Source organism: Canis lupus, chromosome 7 (assembly GCF_011100685.1).
Source record: "Canis lupus familiaris isolate Mischka breed German Shepherd chromosome 7, alternate assembly UU_Cfam_GSD_1.0, whole genome shotgun sequence".
In the NCBI taxonomy this organism is placed as follows: Eukaryota; Metazoa; Chordata; class Mammalia; order Carnivora; family Canidae; genus Canis; species Canis lupus.
This window is the reverse complement of record NC_049228.1, coordinates 44,275,964-44,291,670: the sequence shown is the minus strand read 5'-3', so window position 1 is coordinate 44,291,670 and position 15,707 is coordinate 44,275,964. Positions and strand designations below refer to the sequence as shown.

Below are 15,707 nucleotides of genomic sequence, written 5' to 3'. Positions count from 1 at the left end.
ATATATTGAATCTCCCCCAAGTTCTCATAAGTTCTCTACAAACTTGTATGCAAGTTTTTGGGGTTTTTTCAAAGATTTTATTTATTTATTCAGGAAAGACACACAGAGAGAGGCAGAAACGCAGGCAGAGGGAGAAGCAGGCTCCCTGCGGGGAGCCTGATGCAGGGACCCGATCCCAGGACTCCGGGATCACGACCTGAGCCAAAAGCAGACACTCAGCCACTGAGGGCACCCAGGTGTCCCTGTATGCAAGTTTAGAGCATTTGAAACATCCAAGTCGTCTGCATTAGGAAACACTTATCCAACCAAGAGGAGTGCAGCACAGGACTAGGGCGATATGTTCCTGCCCTGAGGAGTTTACAGTCTCACAGGGCGCACAATAAGACAAAGAGGAGCAATGAGAAACGTAAGGCAACACATAAGAAGGGCCAAGCAACTGATGCAGAAAACCTCATACCCTTATAGGATTTAGAGAAGGGTGAAAAATCTAAGGGTTTAGAGAGCTAGGGCAAGGGATGGACTTGAGCTGCTGGACCTTGAGTGTTAAACACAGATTAGGAAAGAAGAAACAGGGAAGGAGGACCTTCCAAGTGGGGATTGTACCCAGCAAAGACAAGAAGATAGCAATGATGGGCCAATGTAGGGAGAGTCCAGCTGTGAGATGGCAGATGTAAGTTGGGTCCAAAGCGTATGGAGCCTCAACAACAGGTAGGACTTGGGATTTATTTTGTAGATAACAGGTAGCATCAAAAATTTGCAAGATGAAAGTGGTGGTACAAAACCTTAGCTCATACTTATTTTTCTAGTATTAGTTTTTGAGTCTTCATCTGTGTAGAAACACTTTCCCCAATTAATTTGGTGCTGTAGTAGCTATAAAGGTCAACTAGCCTTGGCTTATTGGGAGTGAAGAATTAAAGGTTCTGTTCCAGAAGATGATATGCCTACATCTGTTGTTTTCAAGATTTTTCCTTCCTTGTTAATGTTCAAGTAAGAAAACCTCCCAGGAGTTTGGAGAATTAAGTAGCATCCCAAGGGACTTTCTTATGCCTGTTGTTATTTATGTAGCTTATTAAAGAAAAGATGTCTTTTACAAGTATTATCTTATTAATCTTGGTTGAATCCATTTTATACAAGAAGGAAAGGTCGTGGCGACTGTGGCAGGGGTTTGGGAGGAAGGGGAGATCAAAGTATACCAGGAAGTCTGCTTATGGGGACTTAAGGATTTGGGGACTGTTTATGGGGACTTAAGGATTTGGGGACTGTGAGAGTTCTGAAAACCTGTCATATGATGGAACAACTTTTGTTTTTCTAAGAGATGGAAAAACCATGTAGTTTTTTCCCCCCAAACATACTTTTTCTTGAGCAGAGAATACAGAAAATGTCTTTTATATCTTTAGGCACAGACGTAGTAAAAATGAGACTATATAAAAGAAACACAGCCAATGGGTTAAGCATTTGTTTACAGGTTTGGTATAGTTTGCAGAGGCCTGTTCAAGTTACTTCAGGCAATGGAAGTTGGCTAACCAACATATATAGCAAGAATAAAACTAAAAATCTCGGAGGCACCTGGGTGGCTCAGTGGTTGAGCATCTATCTGCATTTGGCTCAGGGCGTGATCCCGGGGTCCTGGGATCGAGTCCCATGTCGGGCTCCCTGCATGGAGCCTGCTTCTCCCTCTGCCTCTCTCTGTGTGTGTGTCTTTCATGAATAAATAAATAAAATCTTTAAAAGCAAAAAACAAAGAAACCCTGAAATCTCTCTGCACCCAAGCCTCACAAGGATCCATGAGCATCACAGAAGCGGATTCACAAAGGCAGGAATGGAAGTTGGGAAATGATCAAATAGTGTTTCCAGCCCAGCAGTGGGTCTGCTGCTCCCTCTTTTTTATGCCTGGCTCTTCTGCCTTTTTAAAAGGTAAGTTGAGGCACACTATATTTTGTCAAAAGCCTAGTTGCCTTCTCGTGATTGCTGTTCTTAAATTTCCCTTTCTGGGGACTCTGGCTTAGGCTTGAAATTTCCAGACCTCTTCCTAAAGAATTTATACCATCCTGTATTCCTTTTTTTTTTTTTTTTTAAGATTTTATTTATTTATTTATAAGAGGCACAGAAAGAGAGAGGCAGAGACACAGGCAGAGGGTGAAGCAGGCTCCATAAAGGGAGCCTGATGTGGGACTTGATCCCTGGTCTCCAGGATCACACCCTGGGCCGAAGGCAGGCGCTAAACTGCTGAACCACCGGGGCTACCCCCACCCTATATTCCTAACAACAACATAGGAGTTTTAGTCACTCTACAACTTTGTCAGTGTAGGGGTTTAGCGCCGCCTTCAGCCCAGGGCATGATCCTGGAGACCCAGGATCGAGTCCCATGTCAGGCTTCCTGCATGGAGCCTGCTTCTCCCTCTCCCTCTGCCTGGTCACTGCCTTTCTTTCTCTCTGTGTTTCTCTTGAATAAATAAGTAAATCTTAAAAAAACAAAAAAACAAAAAAAACTTTGTCAGTGTAGGGATTCGTCAGTCCTTTAAATTTAGTCATTCTAGAGGGTACCAGTGGTATCTCATTGGGGTTTTAACTTATCTCCTGATGACAAATGGGGTTAGTCACTTTTTCATATGTTTATTGATAATCTGTATCTTTTCTTTTATGACAAGTCCACTCAATTCTTTTTTTTTAAGTCTATTCAATTCTTTTGTTGAGTTTTTTTTTTTTGTGCTGAGTTTTTTTTTTTTTAAGATTTTATTCATTCATTCATGAGAGATCACGCCTTGAGCCGAAGGCAGACACTCAACCACTGAGACACCCAGGCATCCCTAAGTCGGATTGCTTCTTATTTTAATAAGATGAAGGAGTCCTTTATACAGGCTAGATACAAATTCTTTGTCAGATATATGTTTGCCTATGTTTTCTCCCAGTTTGTGGTTTGCACGTCATTTTTTAACTGGTGTTATGATGAGCACAAACTTCTAATTTTGATGAAGTCTAATTTATCAGGTTGTTTTTTTTCTGTTTTTTTTTTTTTTTTTTTGGTGACTATTGTTTTGTACATATAAGAAATCTTTGCCTACCTCCTGGTCATGAAGATATTCTCCCATGTTTTACTCTGAAATTTTTAGGATTTCAAGTTTTACATTTCAGTCTATCATCTGTCTCAGATTAGATTTTGTATATGGTGTGAAGTAGAGGTTGAAATCAATTGTTTTTTCATATGGACATAGAATTATTTATTCCAGCACCATTTTGTTAAAGAGACTTTCCTTTGACCATTTCTTTGGCATCTTTGTCAAATATCAAATGGCCATATAGGTCTGGTCTATGTCTGGGCTCTGTATTCAGTTTCACTGATGTTTGCCAAACATGAAGCCAGTGCCACACAGTGTTAGGATTGTTATGACTTTATAGTAAGTTTTGAAATCAAGGAGTATAAATTCCTGGAAACTTGCTCTTCATTTTCAAAAGTGCTTTGGGGGATCCTTGGGTGGCGCAGCGGTTTGGCGCCTGCCTTTGGCCCAGGGCGCAATCCTGGAGACCCGGGATCGAGTCCCACATCAGGCTCCCGGTGCATGGAGCCTGCTTCTCCCTCTGCCTGTGTCTCTGCCTCTCTCTCTCTCTCTCTCTCTCTGTGACTATCACTAAAAAAAAAAAAAAAAAAACAAAAAACAAAACAAAAGTGCCTTGGGTATCCTAGGTCCTTTGTACTTGTGCTTAATTACAGGGTCATCTTGCCAGTTTCTTCCAAAAGTCTTTTTGGGAGTTTGATTGAAATTGTGTTGAACCTATAAACACATTTGCGGAAAACTGATATCTTAACAATAATGAATCTACCAACCCATGATATTTCTCAAGTGTTTTAAGTCTTTTAAATTTCTTTCAACAATATTTTGAGGTTTTCACTAGAAACGTCTTACGTATCTTTTGTTAAATTTATAAAAGGTTTTTTTTTTTTTTTGAGGTGAAATTCCTGTAACATAAAATTAACCATTTCAAAGGACATTTCAGTGCTATTCAACACACTCACGATTTGGGGACACTATTACCTCTATTTCCTTTCAAAATATTTTTATCACTCCAAAGAAAACCTGTACCCATTAAGTAGTTTCTACAAAATCTGTCCCCCCACCGGCCGTGAAAACCATCGATCTGATTTCTATCTCTATGAATTTGCCATTCTAGAATTTCACATAAATGGAATCATACATTCTGTGACCTTTTATGTCTGGCTTGTTTTACTTAGAATAATGTTTTTAAGGTTCATCCATGTTGTAGCATGTGTCAATACTTCATTTCTTCTCATGACTGAATAATATTTTACATCATATTTTGGTTATCCATTCATTCACTGATGGACATATGAGTCATTTCTACCTTTTGACTATTGTAAATAGTGCTGCTATGAACAGTTATACGCAAATATATAAGTACCTGTTTCCAATACTTTTGAGTATATTCTGGGAGTAGAATTAATAAGTGGCATGATAATTCTATGTTTAATTTTTTTTAAGGAACTGCCAAACTGTTTTCCACAGTTTGGAAAATATAAGATGGCTGCACCATGTTATATTCCCACAGCAATGTACAAGGGTTCCAATTTATCTCACATCTTTACCAAATCTGTAACTGTCTGTCTTTTTGAAAACAGTCATCCTAGTGGATATGAAATGGTTTTTGAAGTAAGGTGAAGTGGGTTCACTGATTTTGATTTGCATTTCCCTGATGACTCATGATGTTGAGCATCTTTTCACATGTTTACTGGACATTTGTGTATCTTCTCTGGAAAAATGTCTGTTCAAATCTTTTGCCCATTTCTTATTTAGGTTGTATTTTTATTATTGAGTTGTAAGAGTTCTTTATATATTTTGGATACAATCTCTTATCAGGTATATAATTTACAAATATTTTCTCCCATTCTATAGGCTGTCTTTTCATATTCTTGATAGTATCTGTAGCACTGAAGTTTGTAATGTTTATGAAGTCCAATTTATCTATTTTTTTTCTGTCTCTTGCGCTTTTGGTGCTGTATTTAAGACACCATTGCCTAACCCAAGGTCATAAAGATTTACTCTTATGTTTTCTTCTTTTTATTGTTTTAGCTTTAGACCACATTTCAAGTAGCACTGTGTTAGAGTACTTATATTTCCAGGAACATAAAATACCTTAGTTAGAGGAATCTTGCCAATGGACGAATTTCAGCTTCAAGTGAATTTGGTGAGGATAGGTATTTTTGTTTAAGAAAGGTCTCCAGCATCCTTCAAATGTCATTCAGGGGGCTGCCAGTTTACCCATGTGTGCAAAGGGTCTTGCTTGGCTCCCCTGGCAATGTGCACTGGAGTTCAGTGGCTAAAAGCAGAGATTTTAAAATTATAGTGGCCAAAGTTTCGAATTCTTAATTTTCTACTTCTCAGCTAAGTGACTTAACTCCTCAGATTTCAATTAAATAGTTAAATAGTCTCTGCCTCACAGGGTTTTTGAGAGGATTAAATGAAATAATGTGTTAAGACACTTGGTACAATGTTATGCTTATTGTAATCACTCAATGAAAGTTGGCTGCTGTTATTATTATTGGCTGCCAAGTAATTGGATGATAGTGCCATATGAGCAGAGGGATGAGAAAGCAACTACATATAAAATCACAGTTTCACCAATGATGGTTTAGTACTGAATTCAAACAGTATTTAACCATGTTTTAAAGCACACAATTTGGGGTAAATGTTGATTCTTTAAAAAGTCAATCTCTAGAGGGCCATAAAAGCTATTTTAATCACTACAACTAATTACAAGGAAGTATAAATCAATAAACTTTGCTAAATGGTCTAAAATATAATAAAGAAAACCATCATTAACAATTATCCAGGAAGCCACTGTCCTTAATAGTGAGATGATGTAAAAGTTGGATGAGAAGAATGAATTTTATTGTTTGAAAACTCCAGACGTTAACAATGCTTTCAGGGAAGTTCCTAATTTGGTACAGAGTCGTGGCTTTTCAGAATGATTATTTACTTTAGATAACTTGAGTTTATTACTTCTAAATTATATGTATATTAGGCCTGGTGTGGAAATAAGTGGCCATTTGCAGCAAGGTATTCTCAGCTCTTAGTATTTTTTGGATTCTTTTTCAGTTCAAGACCAGCTGTCTTTCCATTCTTCCTCCTGAAGCTACAACATTGTTTCAGAGCCTACATCAAGACTGGAGTCCAGAGGCATTTAGAAAGTCTTAGCTCCCTTCTAGTCCTGTGTAGTGGTTCCTAGTCCAAGTCTAGGGGTCCCAGAGCAATTACTCAATCTCCCAAGTAGCCTTGCTGCCCTCTGATTAGGGGAACCAAGTGCCCACATGGGTTCCTGGGTCAAATTCCTCTCTGACTGTCATATCCCCCAGTCAAGTCAACTGGGCTTGCTTCTTGCCACCCTATTTATTCTCTGTGGTATGTTTACTCAAGGTTGGAACGTGACCATGAATGCTAAGTGAGCAGCAGGGATCCACTATCAAGGATGATGATGACTGACTACCTTCTGCTCCTGGGATATATGTGCTGCTGACCTCTATTCTCTTTGTGGTCCTAGCTACACACCAGGTCACAGCTTTGCTTGCATCACACAAGAGCCTGTGAGGTCTTTTGGATAGTGTACCTTTCCAACCCAGTTCCTGTCCTACTCTGGGGAGCAGATCAAGTTCACATCCAGCCCTTCTGTCATCTTCACCCATCTATATTGCAATGGGGGATATCAGAGATGTGACAGACTGGTTCAGCTCTGATGGTGAGGCCAAGAGATTGAGCAGGAAAAGCTGGCTATAGCAGTAAGGAGATTTGAGGCTTAACTCTGCAACTAACCAGCCTTCATACCCACTGACCTCCCTTAGCCAAAGCAAAGGGCTAATGAGAACGTAAGATGGCATGACTGGCATAAATATGCGTTGGAAAGTTGTTACACTAATAAGAAGTTGTGTTACTGTTAACTGATCACTGAGCTCCCAAATAGAGAAAAGGATTCTGTAATCAGAGTTAACAGAAAATCTAAAATAACAGTGGTTTAAACAAGATAGAATTTTATTTCTCTCCAAAATAAAAGAAGTTTGGAAGTGGGCAGTCCAGAGTTAGAACGCTGGTTCAGCAGCTGTTAGGGACTCAGGTTTCTATTATGTTTCTGTTGCATACTAGCATATGGCTTCTATCTTCAAAGTCACCACATGGCCCAAGATGGCTTCTGGGGCTCCCTCCATATTCCAGACACCGGGAAAGAAGGAAAGGGAAGGGAAAAGAGAAATATTGCCTACGTCAAACTCTTTAGAATTGAATTCCTGAAAATGCCACATATTTCTACTTACATCTTATTGGCCAGAACACAGTCATATGGCTACATCTAGTTGCAAGTAAGCCTGGGAGATGCAGTCTTTTATCTAAGTGCATTGCCACCAGGAATGGATACTGTTGCATGGTAACTAACATTTGCCACATATGGTCATTTGAAACCAAATGAAATGTCAATGTTCCTTGAGTTTAAAGTGATAACAGTGAAACAATCAGATTTTGGGATTGACTCAAATAAAGTAAATGACATCCACTTAACCAACAAAAATATTTTATGTAGTAACTACATGCCAGGGATTGTGCTCAGCAGTGTAGAGGTAGTGGAGCGCTGAAATGAACATTTCCCCTGCTCTCATGAAGTGTACAGTGCACATCTTCCTATGAAAGGAAGGAATGTGTAATTACAAACTGTGTAAGTTGTGTATGGGGAATCATGTTAGGAGGTCAGACTTGAACTTTGTGTCCTCAACTGTGTAGAGAGACAAAGGAGCTCTGTCATTGGCCTGGAGTCAACTAGAAGCATCCTCATTAAATGAGGTACTTACACATTCTTAGCATGCTGGTGGGATTCCTCTTTTCTGACCCTCCTCACTGCTGACCAAGGCTGTTTTAACTCTTATCCTTAAATGAAAAAGATACTATCTGCTTGGTCATATTCCCTGTAGCTAGGAGAGAATTCTCCTCTATTTTCCACAGAGCTGAGGCTACACTCATTGCTCAATCTAAGGAAAGTGGGATGTGATGTCCCATTCTCCTTGCCTGTGGCAAATAGATGAGCAATTACTCAGGCGTCCTAAGGACCAAAAGCATCTGTCTGCAATGTCTATCCCAATAGGAAATGCTTTATTGTTTGGGACTGGATTTCTGCTTTGATTTTCTATGGCTGTTTCTGATCTTATGATTTCATCTGGAATTGAAATAGAGAATTTTATATGCATTGCCCTTATTCTTCATTAGCTAATAGTTGGCTTGACCTTGGAGTTTTAAAATGATAAAATGGTCAAAGAAAAGAGCACAGCATTTTTCTGCTGTCATTTTGTGGAGCCAAGAATTTTTATTTGTCCTTCTGAAGAGTGGCTTTATTTTTAGCCCCATACAGCACTTTAGATGGATGTCCTGTCTGTTTCCATAGGGCAGCTCGGATCACCCAATCACATCCGGTTTTAGGGACAAATTCTTTTTGTTCCAACTTAGGAGCATCAAAGCATTGCTAGAATGAAGAAGAGGTGTTCACTCTCCTTAGTGAGAAAATATATCGATTAATGATGTGTCCGTGTCATCTGTCGGACTTTTTTTCTCTGAAGGTTTTGGGTTTGGGTGTATAACTTCATGGTTACCTGGAGGATTCTTGGGCTCTACTGTTTGTAAGAAATAGACTGAGTTTGATAAAATACCTCAAGAAATGGGGAGACTCAAAGGTCATGAGAATAAAGACAACAGCAGTTTCCAAGTGCTCTTGGAAAAGAGGCACAACTGGGCTTCTATGGAGTTTGGAGTTTAGGAGGAGAACTGAAAGTCACAATATACCACCAGCATCCAAGAGGCCGGTGGGCTTCCCCAAGAGTTTGGACATTAATTCAGTTCAGAGCTATGGCACAGTTACTAACTCCAGGCTCTCAGATATTCTTGTCAAGCTATCCAGTTCTAATTTCCCTTTTGCTTCAAAATTATTTGTTGATATTTCAGCACTAATGAGACATTTCAAGGTGCAATTAGAAAAAAAAAAGAATGATATTTCAGGTTAGTTTATGCTGCCCATCAATGCAGCTGCAGGGCAAAGGCCATAAGTAAGTCTGTCCATTACTTCAGCCTCTCTCCCTGCCTCTCTCCCTGCTCACCATTGTTCGGGCTCCCAGGAGCTCTTTCTGTCACCTCTGAAAGAATTGGCTTGAAGTACAAAGCTAAGGGTGCTGGGCTTCCAACCCTCTGTGTCATGTAAAGCTTCTGTGGAGAAAACGCTCCACCAACTTGACGGGCTGCTTATCCTCCTAAGCCCAGCTGCCAATTTCAGGAACGTGGACCAACCTCATCTGAAGGGCTGCATGAGCCTCATGCTCACACCCAGGCCTGGACCCTTCAGAGAGCATTCTGTCCTGTGTGGTCCGTCACTGCACCCTCATGTTATTCTCCACTAGTAATCACTGGGACTCTGTCTTCAGATTCCAGGACCTGCTTAGATCTCTTCTCTGACCAGCTTCCTGTTCTTGCTATTCTTGGGCTAGGAAGACAATCACCAATGAGCAGCTCTCCTTTGAGTTCTTAATGTGACAACCAAAGGTTAAGAACATTTTTTTCAAGGGCCAAATTGTGATTTTTTTTTAATAGTTCATGATAATGAAGATGGTGGGGGGGGGGAAACTATCAAATAGCCTGGTGAGGCATTTTAAGCCTCTTTTGAAATCTGTCAAGAATGCCACTGGCAAGGCGTCTCTTCAGTTAGGATGGTGCTTGGCAACCTCATGGTAAGAGGTCTTCTGCAGTAGATTTCTGTGCAACTCAGCAAGAACTTAGAAATCCTTGCTCCAAAGAAGTCACCATTTTGGTCCTTCTGTCTCATCTGAGAGGCAGAATTTTTGGCATACAAGGAATTTCACGGGATGTGGGGGGCTGGGTGGCTCAGTTGCTTAAGCATCTGACTCTTGATTTCAGCTCAGGTCATGATCTCGGGTCATGGGATGGAGCTCTGCATTGGGCTCCACACTTAGAGGGGTATCTGCTTGAGGAATCTCTCTCTCCTTCTCCCTCTTCTTCTGCCTCTCCCTCCACCCTATCTGTCTCTCTCAAAGAAATAATTCTTTAAAAAAAGGGGGGGATCTCAGGCTTTTTTTTTTTTTTTAAAGCACAGATTTTTTTTTTTTAAGATTTTATTTTATTTAATCATGAGAGATACAGAGCAGGAGAGAGAGAGGCAGAGACACAGGCAGAGGGAGAAGCAGGCTCCATGCCGGGAGCCCGACGTGGGACTCGATCCCCGATCTCCAGGACCACGCCCTGGGCTGCAGGCGGCGCTAAACCGCTGCGCCACCCGGGCTGCCCCGGATCTCAGGCTTTGATTCAACATCATAGTAAGGAAGGTAGCACCATATCAACCATCACCAACATTATCAGAAGACCTAGCAGGAACACAGAAGCTTCCCCTAGCCATACAAAGATCCTAGAATGATGGGGAGGACTCCAGCTGCTGACAGTGGCCAAAGGCTAACCTAGACTTTAATAATAATTTTTGAAGGAGTTCCATTTTCAAAAATAATTTATTCAAGTATTTTATATCAAAATAATTCTAAAAAGTATTCATTCCTATTAGCTGCCCCCAATCAAATATGCATTTAACTACATGAACACCACTATTACTTCATAGTTTTTTTATTATAGACTTTTTTTTATCCACATGAATGTTAAAGAAACTACAACAGAGTTAAATACCATTTTTGATAACATGATTATATTCTTAATTACACTCAATATTAAACTGTAAAATATTTCCAGAGGAATACAATCTTCATTCATACAGCAGGCAAAGTACCAGAGAGGAAGGGGCCACGGGTAAGTCTGTCCAGTTTGCTGTGAAAAGCAGGTTTGGATGGCAAAGGCCATCCCAGCTGTAGAAACGTGCTCCCTACTCCTAGGACAGGTCTTGTGTTTCCACTAAGAATCACTGCTTCAAACGTAACAGACAGTCTTGCAGAACCACCTTCTCCAGGTGTGCAGCACTGAGATCACTTGGGACCGTCCACGGATTTCCCACCCCAATTGGCTAACAGCACTCCACTCTGGATTAAGTTGGCTTTGAAAAACACAAAGACTCAAACTTTGGTTCCACCAAAAGAAGCAACAAGCATTGGCTGCTCTGGTTGGCGCCCCCCTCCCCCCACTAATGAATGGCCACTACAGTCTATTTTACATGGTTGTCCGTGCTGCTTTGAGGTCACTTGTCCTTGGGTTCTCCCGAACCTGATTTTGTATTTGATTCCCAAGCCCTTTCAATTCGCAGTCTTTATGTGGGTCAGAAGTGCTCAGTGGCAGGCTGTATCTTACAAGAGAACAAGAGTGAGTGGTTCTGTGCACCTGGGATGAGACAAAACGTACAGAATGAGGACTTCAGCACGATTCAGAACATGTCAACTAACATTTAGTATATCTTGAGAGAAGACACTTTTCATACAGTTTGGGTGAAATGTTTCAACAGTGACTATGAGAGCATCTGCTCTTTGTACATATATTTGCCTGCTCTCTTAGTTTATGCGTCTCTGTGGACACAGAGCCAAACTAGAACTGTTAAATCAGAGTGTGCTGGTTTGCTATGCATTCCTTACAGTAAAGCCCTGTTTGCTAGGTTCTAGAAGCTCTGGTTTGCCTCCAACAGCCTGCCATGAGAGGGACAGACAGAAGTTCATGTGCCAGTGCCCTGCTAGCTTTGACTGGATGGCCGGTTACATCCATTTTTCTTGTCCTTAGGTGTTAATGCAACTGCAGAAGCATGACTGGAGTTTTTGTGATTCAACATCAACAAAACCATTGGATTGGCTATTAACTGTATATTTATAACTAATAATAGAGAATACAAATTAGGCCATGATCGCTGGAGGTATGAATCCAAGGAGAGCAGATGAAATGTGGATGGCAGAGCCAGGAAGCTTGGTGCAAATCCTGCCACTTGCTCCCAGTGAGACTACAGATCACATTCTCAGGTCTCTGCATGTCAGTTTTCCCTGCTGTAGAAAATGGTGAAAGTAGCAATCTTTCAATGGGTTGCTCTGGAGATTAAATAAGAAAATTGACATAAAGCACTGAGCAGGGTAGGAGCACATCATCATTTTCAATGGAGACTCTTGAAAGAACCTGGTCCTCTATGTCTGACTATGGATGAAAGGAATGGATATGCTATTCCTTCCCTTTGTCTTTGATCTATACAAAAGGAAGACACAGAGTGTTCTATCACAATCCCTATATATCCTTTTGAGAGCTTTTTCTTGTTATTATTTTTGAAGCAATTACTCCAGAACTGAAATAGAAGTAACAGGACTTTACCAAAGAGGTAGATATTGTTAGTATAGGAAGAGAAATTCTCAAACTCTCCAGAAGTATGCAAAGTAGACATTTGTGATGAAGAAAATGCAGACATAAGATAAAAGTAGGTTGGTCATGCCCTAGGGGTTACATATAGTCTTGAGCATACTTTAATAAAAGCAGCCCCTTTGTAGGAAAGGGGCAGAAGTATGGTATGCAAGAGTGATAATCAACATTTTAGAACTGGCAGAGACTTTGATCAGGCTTGATTGCCCACATTTTATAGATGAGAGTGAGCCTCAAAGAGATTACATGATATTCCGTTCAAGATAACATAAGGAGGGAGTGTCAGATTTAGGAGGCGGACCCCTTCCAAACAAGCCCAATGATCTGTGGGAGACAGAGAAGTGTTCTAGAGTCAAATGGACCTGGATTGAACCTTGGCTCTGTCACTTGCTAGCTAAGTGACCTCACTGAACCTAAATTTTCCCATGTATGAATAGAGATGATAAGATCTACATTATAGAGATATATAATGTGGCAAAGAATTGAGCCCAGCATCCTGCATAATTAGTGTTCAATAAATGATGGTCATTACTATTTCTGGCTTGGTCACGAGGTTCTGTATGACTATGAACAAGTTATTTCCCATGATCCACTTTCCACTAGTGTAAAATGACTGAAAGACCTAGGTGCTTCAACCAGCTATATGGAGGACATTTGTTTAATGTTAAAAGGTGTTTGGAAGAAAAAATGTAAAGTAACAATTAAATTCATATTGATGTGGCACTTCTTTGGGGGTGCAGATATCACAAAGATTACATTGTGTGTCTGTACAGGACACACGTCACAGAAACAACCACAGATAAGAGAGACTGTGGGGAATAATTCTGGTGTTAAGACCAGTCCTAAATGCAAGGGTAATACACTCAACATTTTGAATTTTTTTTTCAAATCATTTCTATTGTACTCGTGAGCTTACAATGAAACAAATATGCAAAGTAGGGGATCCCTGGGTGGCGCAGAGGTTTGGTGCCTGCCTTTGGCCCAGGGCATGATCCTGGAGACCCGGGATCGAATCCCACGTCGGGCTCCCGGTGCATGGAGCCTGCTTCTCCCTCTGCCTGTGTCTCTGCCTCTCTCTCTCTCTCTCTGTGACTATCATAAATAAATAAAAATAAAAAAAGACAAATATGCAAAGTAGTCTGATGGCTGATCTACTATGGCTTGTTTTAGGAGGTAGTTTGAAGATAAAGAAAGCAAACTACACTTAACACAGCTGGTAGCTAACCAAATAGAATTCATTGCCCCAAAGGGGACTATGCCTAGGTTGAAGAAAGGTTTAGATAAATCCATGAGTAATGGGTCTTTAAGGAGTTATCAAGGAAAAGCTACGAGCATTCAGTGCACGTGCCTGAATTTTGAGGTCAGTATTGTTAAGAACAACAATTTGGCTCTTCTAATGGAATTACAGTTAGTACCCTGGCCTGGGTGGACCTTTATTCGACTCAACGTGGAGTTTCTTCTGTCCTAATGTAGGGCAAAAAAGATTTGTAGAGCAGTGATATGTGGCAATACTTGCTTGGCTTATTAAGTGGATTGCCTGTGGTTTTGAAAAGCTTCCTCCTCTTAATAGTCATATTGGAATCCACTGGGTGGCCAGAGCACAGCATACTACCTTAACGGTCACTCTTGCAAAAAAAATTAATGCATCAGTCCCTAATTTGGAAACCTGTGGTCACTCAGCAAGGCAGAATTTGTCTCTCTCCCTTGGTGTAATGATTTTTATTTTGTAATCTCTCTTGGGGTAATTCCTTGCAGGCTTGGCATGTTGAGAATCAAATACTGCTTCTAACAATATGGTCATGATTCTCTGCTTGGCTGATTTAGCTCAGCATTTAAGTAACCACTAATCTTCTGAAAGCACTAGGGTCTACTTAGAGAAATCCCTGTTGTCTGCAAGGATGGAAACAAAATCAGCATGAAGGAAGCATTAGTTACTAAACACAAATCAATCTTTTTTTTTTCTTTCCACCTTGTGGTACTCGATGTCACCATCAAAGACACATTTTCTGGGCAGTGAGTCTTCATTTTGTAGGTGCAAGAGCAGTTCGTGGTAAGCAGGGGAGATGAGTTGGGGAATCAGAAGGAGTAAAAAAGAGAGTTTACTGAAGTTCCTGAGTGGGAATCAGACCACATTCCAAAGGGTGAATCTCACAAACACAGAGTAAAAGAAGCCAGATACAAGAGAACATTCTATACAATGTCCTTTACTAAAGTTCAAAGCCAGGCAAAACTGATCTTTGTTGGGTAAGAGAGCAACAGGAGAGGGGTACAGGGAGGCTGTCTGGGTGCTGGAAACCTAAGTGAGTTCATCTTGTGAAAATCCATTGAATTTTGACTTGTTGACTTCATGACTTGTATGACTTGATGAGTTCTGTCTGGACTTTGATGAGTGTGTGTTATACTTCAATAAAAATGTTATTTAAAAAAACACATGCTAATATAGTCTCTTTAACTTGAAAGAAAATTACTTTGACATTTTCAAATTATTACACCTATGAGTTTATTTGGGTGATTCTTGCCTTGATTACCTTGGTATTCTTGGTTAAGATTTAGTGAGGTCTGACTGTTCTAAAATTATTCATTTCATGCAAATGGTACAAACTCGTCTCCTCTAATGAGAAAGAAACTATCCAACATCAACTTCAGACTTAAGAATATTTACATATATAGCACAGAGCCAACTCACAGGCCCATTTGTGTATGAACTCGTGGAGATGGAAACACAATGACTTATTATGTGACTGTCTCCCTTGCAAATCATCTGCTCAAAGAGGAGAGGAAGTGCATGCATTAGAAGCAAGTTGGCACTGAGTCAGGAGCCCTAGGATCTTTTTCTAGCTTTGCAGTATGGATATAAAACATCACATCTCTCTTCTCCGTACCTCAGTTCTTTGTGTATAAAATTAAGGGAAAGCATATGAATGAGAGACTGTCTTGGAAAGAGTTTTTGAGCTCTTGATGAAATATTAGAGATGTAATATCATTATTTAAGACAAATGCTGAAGATTATCACTAACAAAGGCGATGACAAGAGGTGGGATTGTCATTTGTACAAAGATGGAGGAGGATTGTGATATGCAGAAAGAGATGGGAAGGAAAGAAAAGGAACCACAAGCCTGCATTGTATAGAATTCTTTTTGCCAATAAATTCTATTAAGTTGAAAATATGTTCCAGAGGGAAGGCCTGGGAAGAAGGATTCTGATGGGAACAGGTCAAACTGATAAATGACTGCAATCCTAGTTGGCCATGAGCACTTACAAATGCTCCCTCTGACATCCGCGTTTTTTCCTGATTTAGCAATTCTAGTTGTTAGGTCATCCTGATGTATGGTTACA

At 40.3% G+C, this 15,707-nt stretch overlaps 1 protein-coding gene across 1 annotated transcript in view; it reads right to left on the bottom strand.

Moving 5' to 3' along the window:
- Positions 1-10,686: 10,686 nt before the first annotated feature.
- SKOR2 (SKI family transcriptional corepressor 2) overlaps positions 10,687-15,707 on the bottom strand; it is a 38,531-nt gene continuing 33,510 nt past the window's right edge. The window contains exon 8 of the mRNA XM_038541785.1: positions 10,687-11,363. The gene's annotated coding sequence lies outside the window, so the exon portion shown is untranslated. The remainder of the gene's footprint in view (positions 11,364-15,707) is intronic.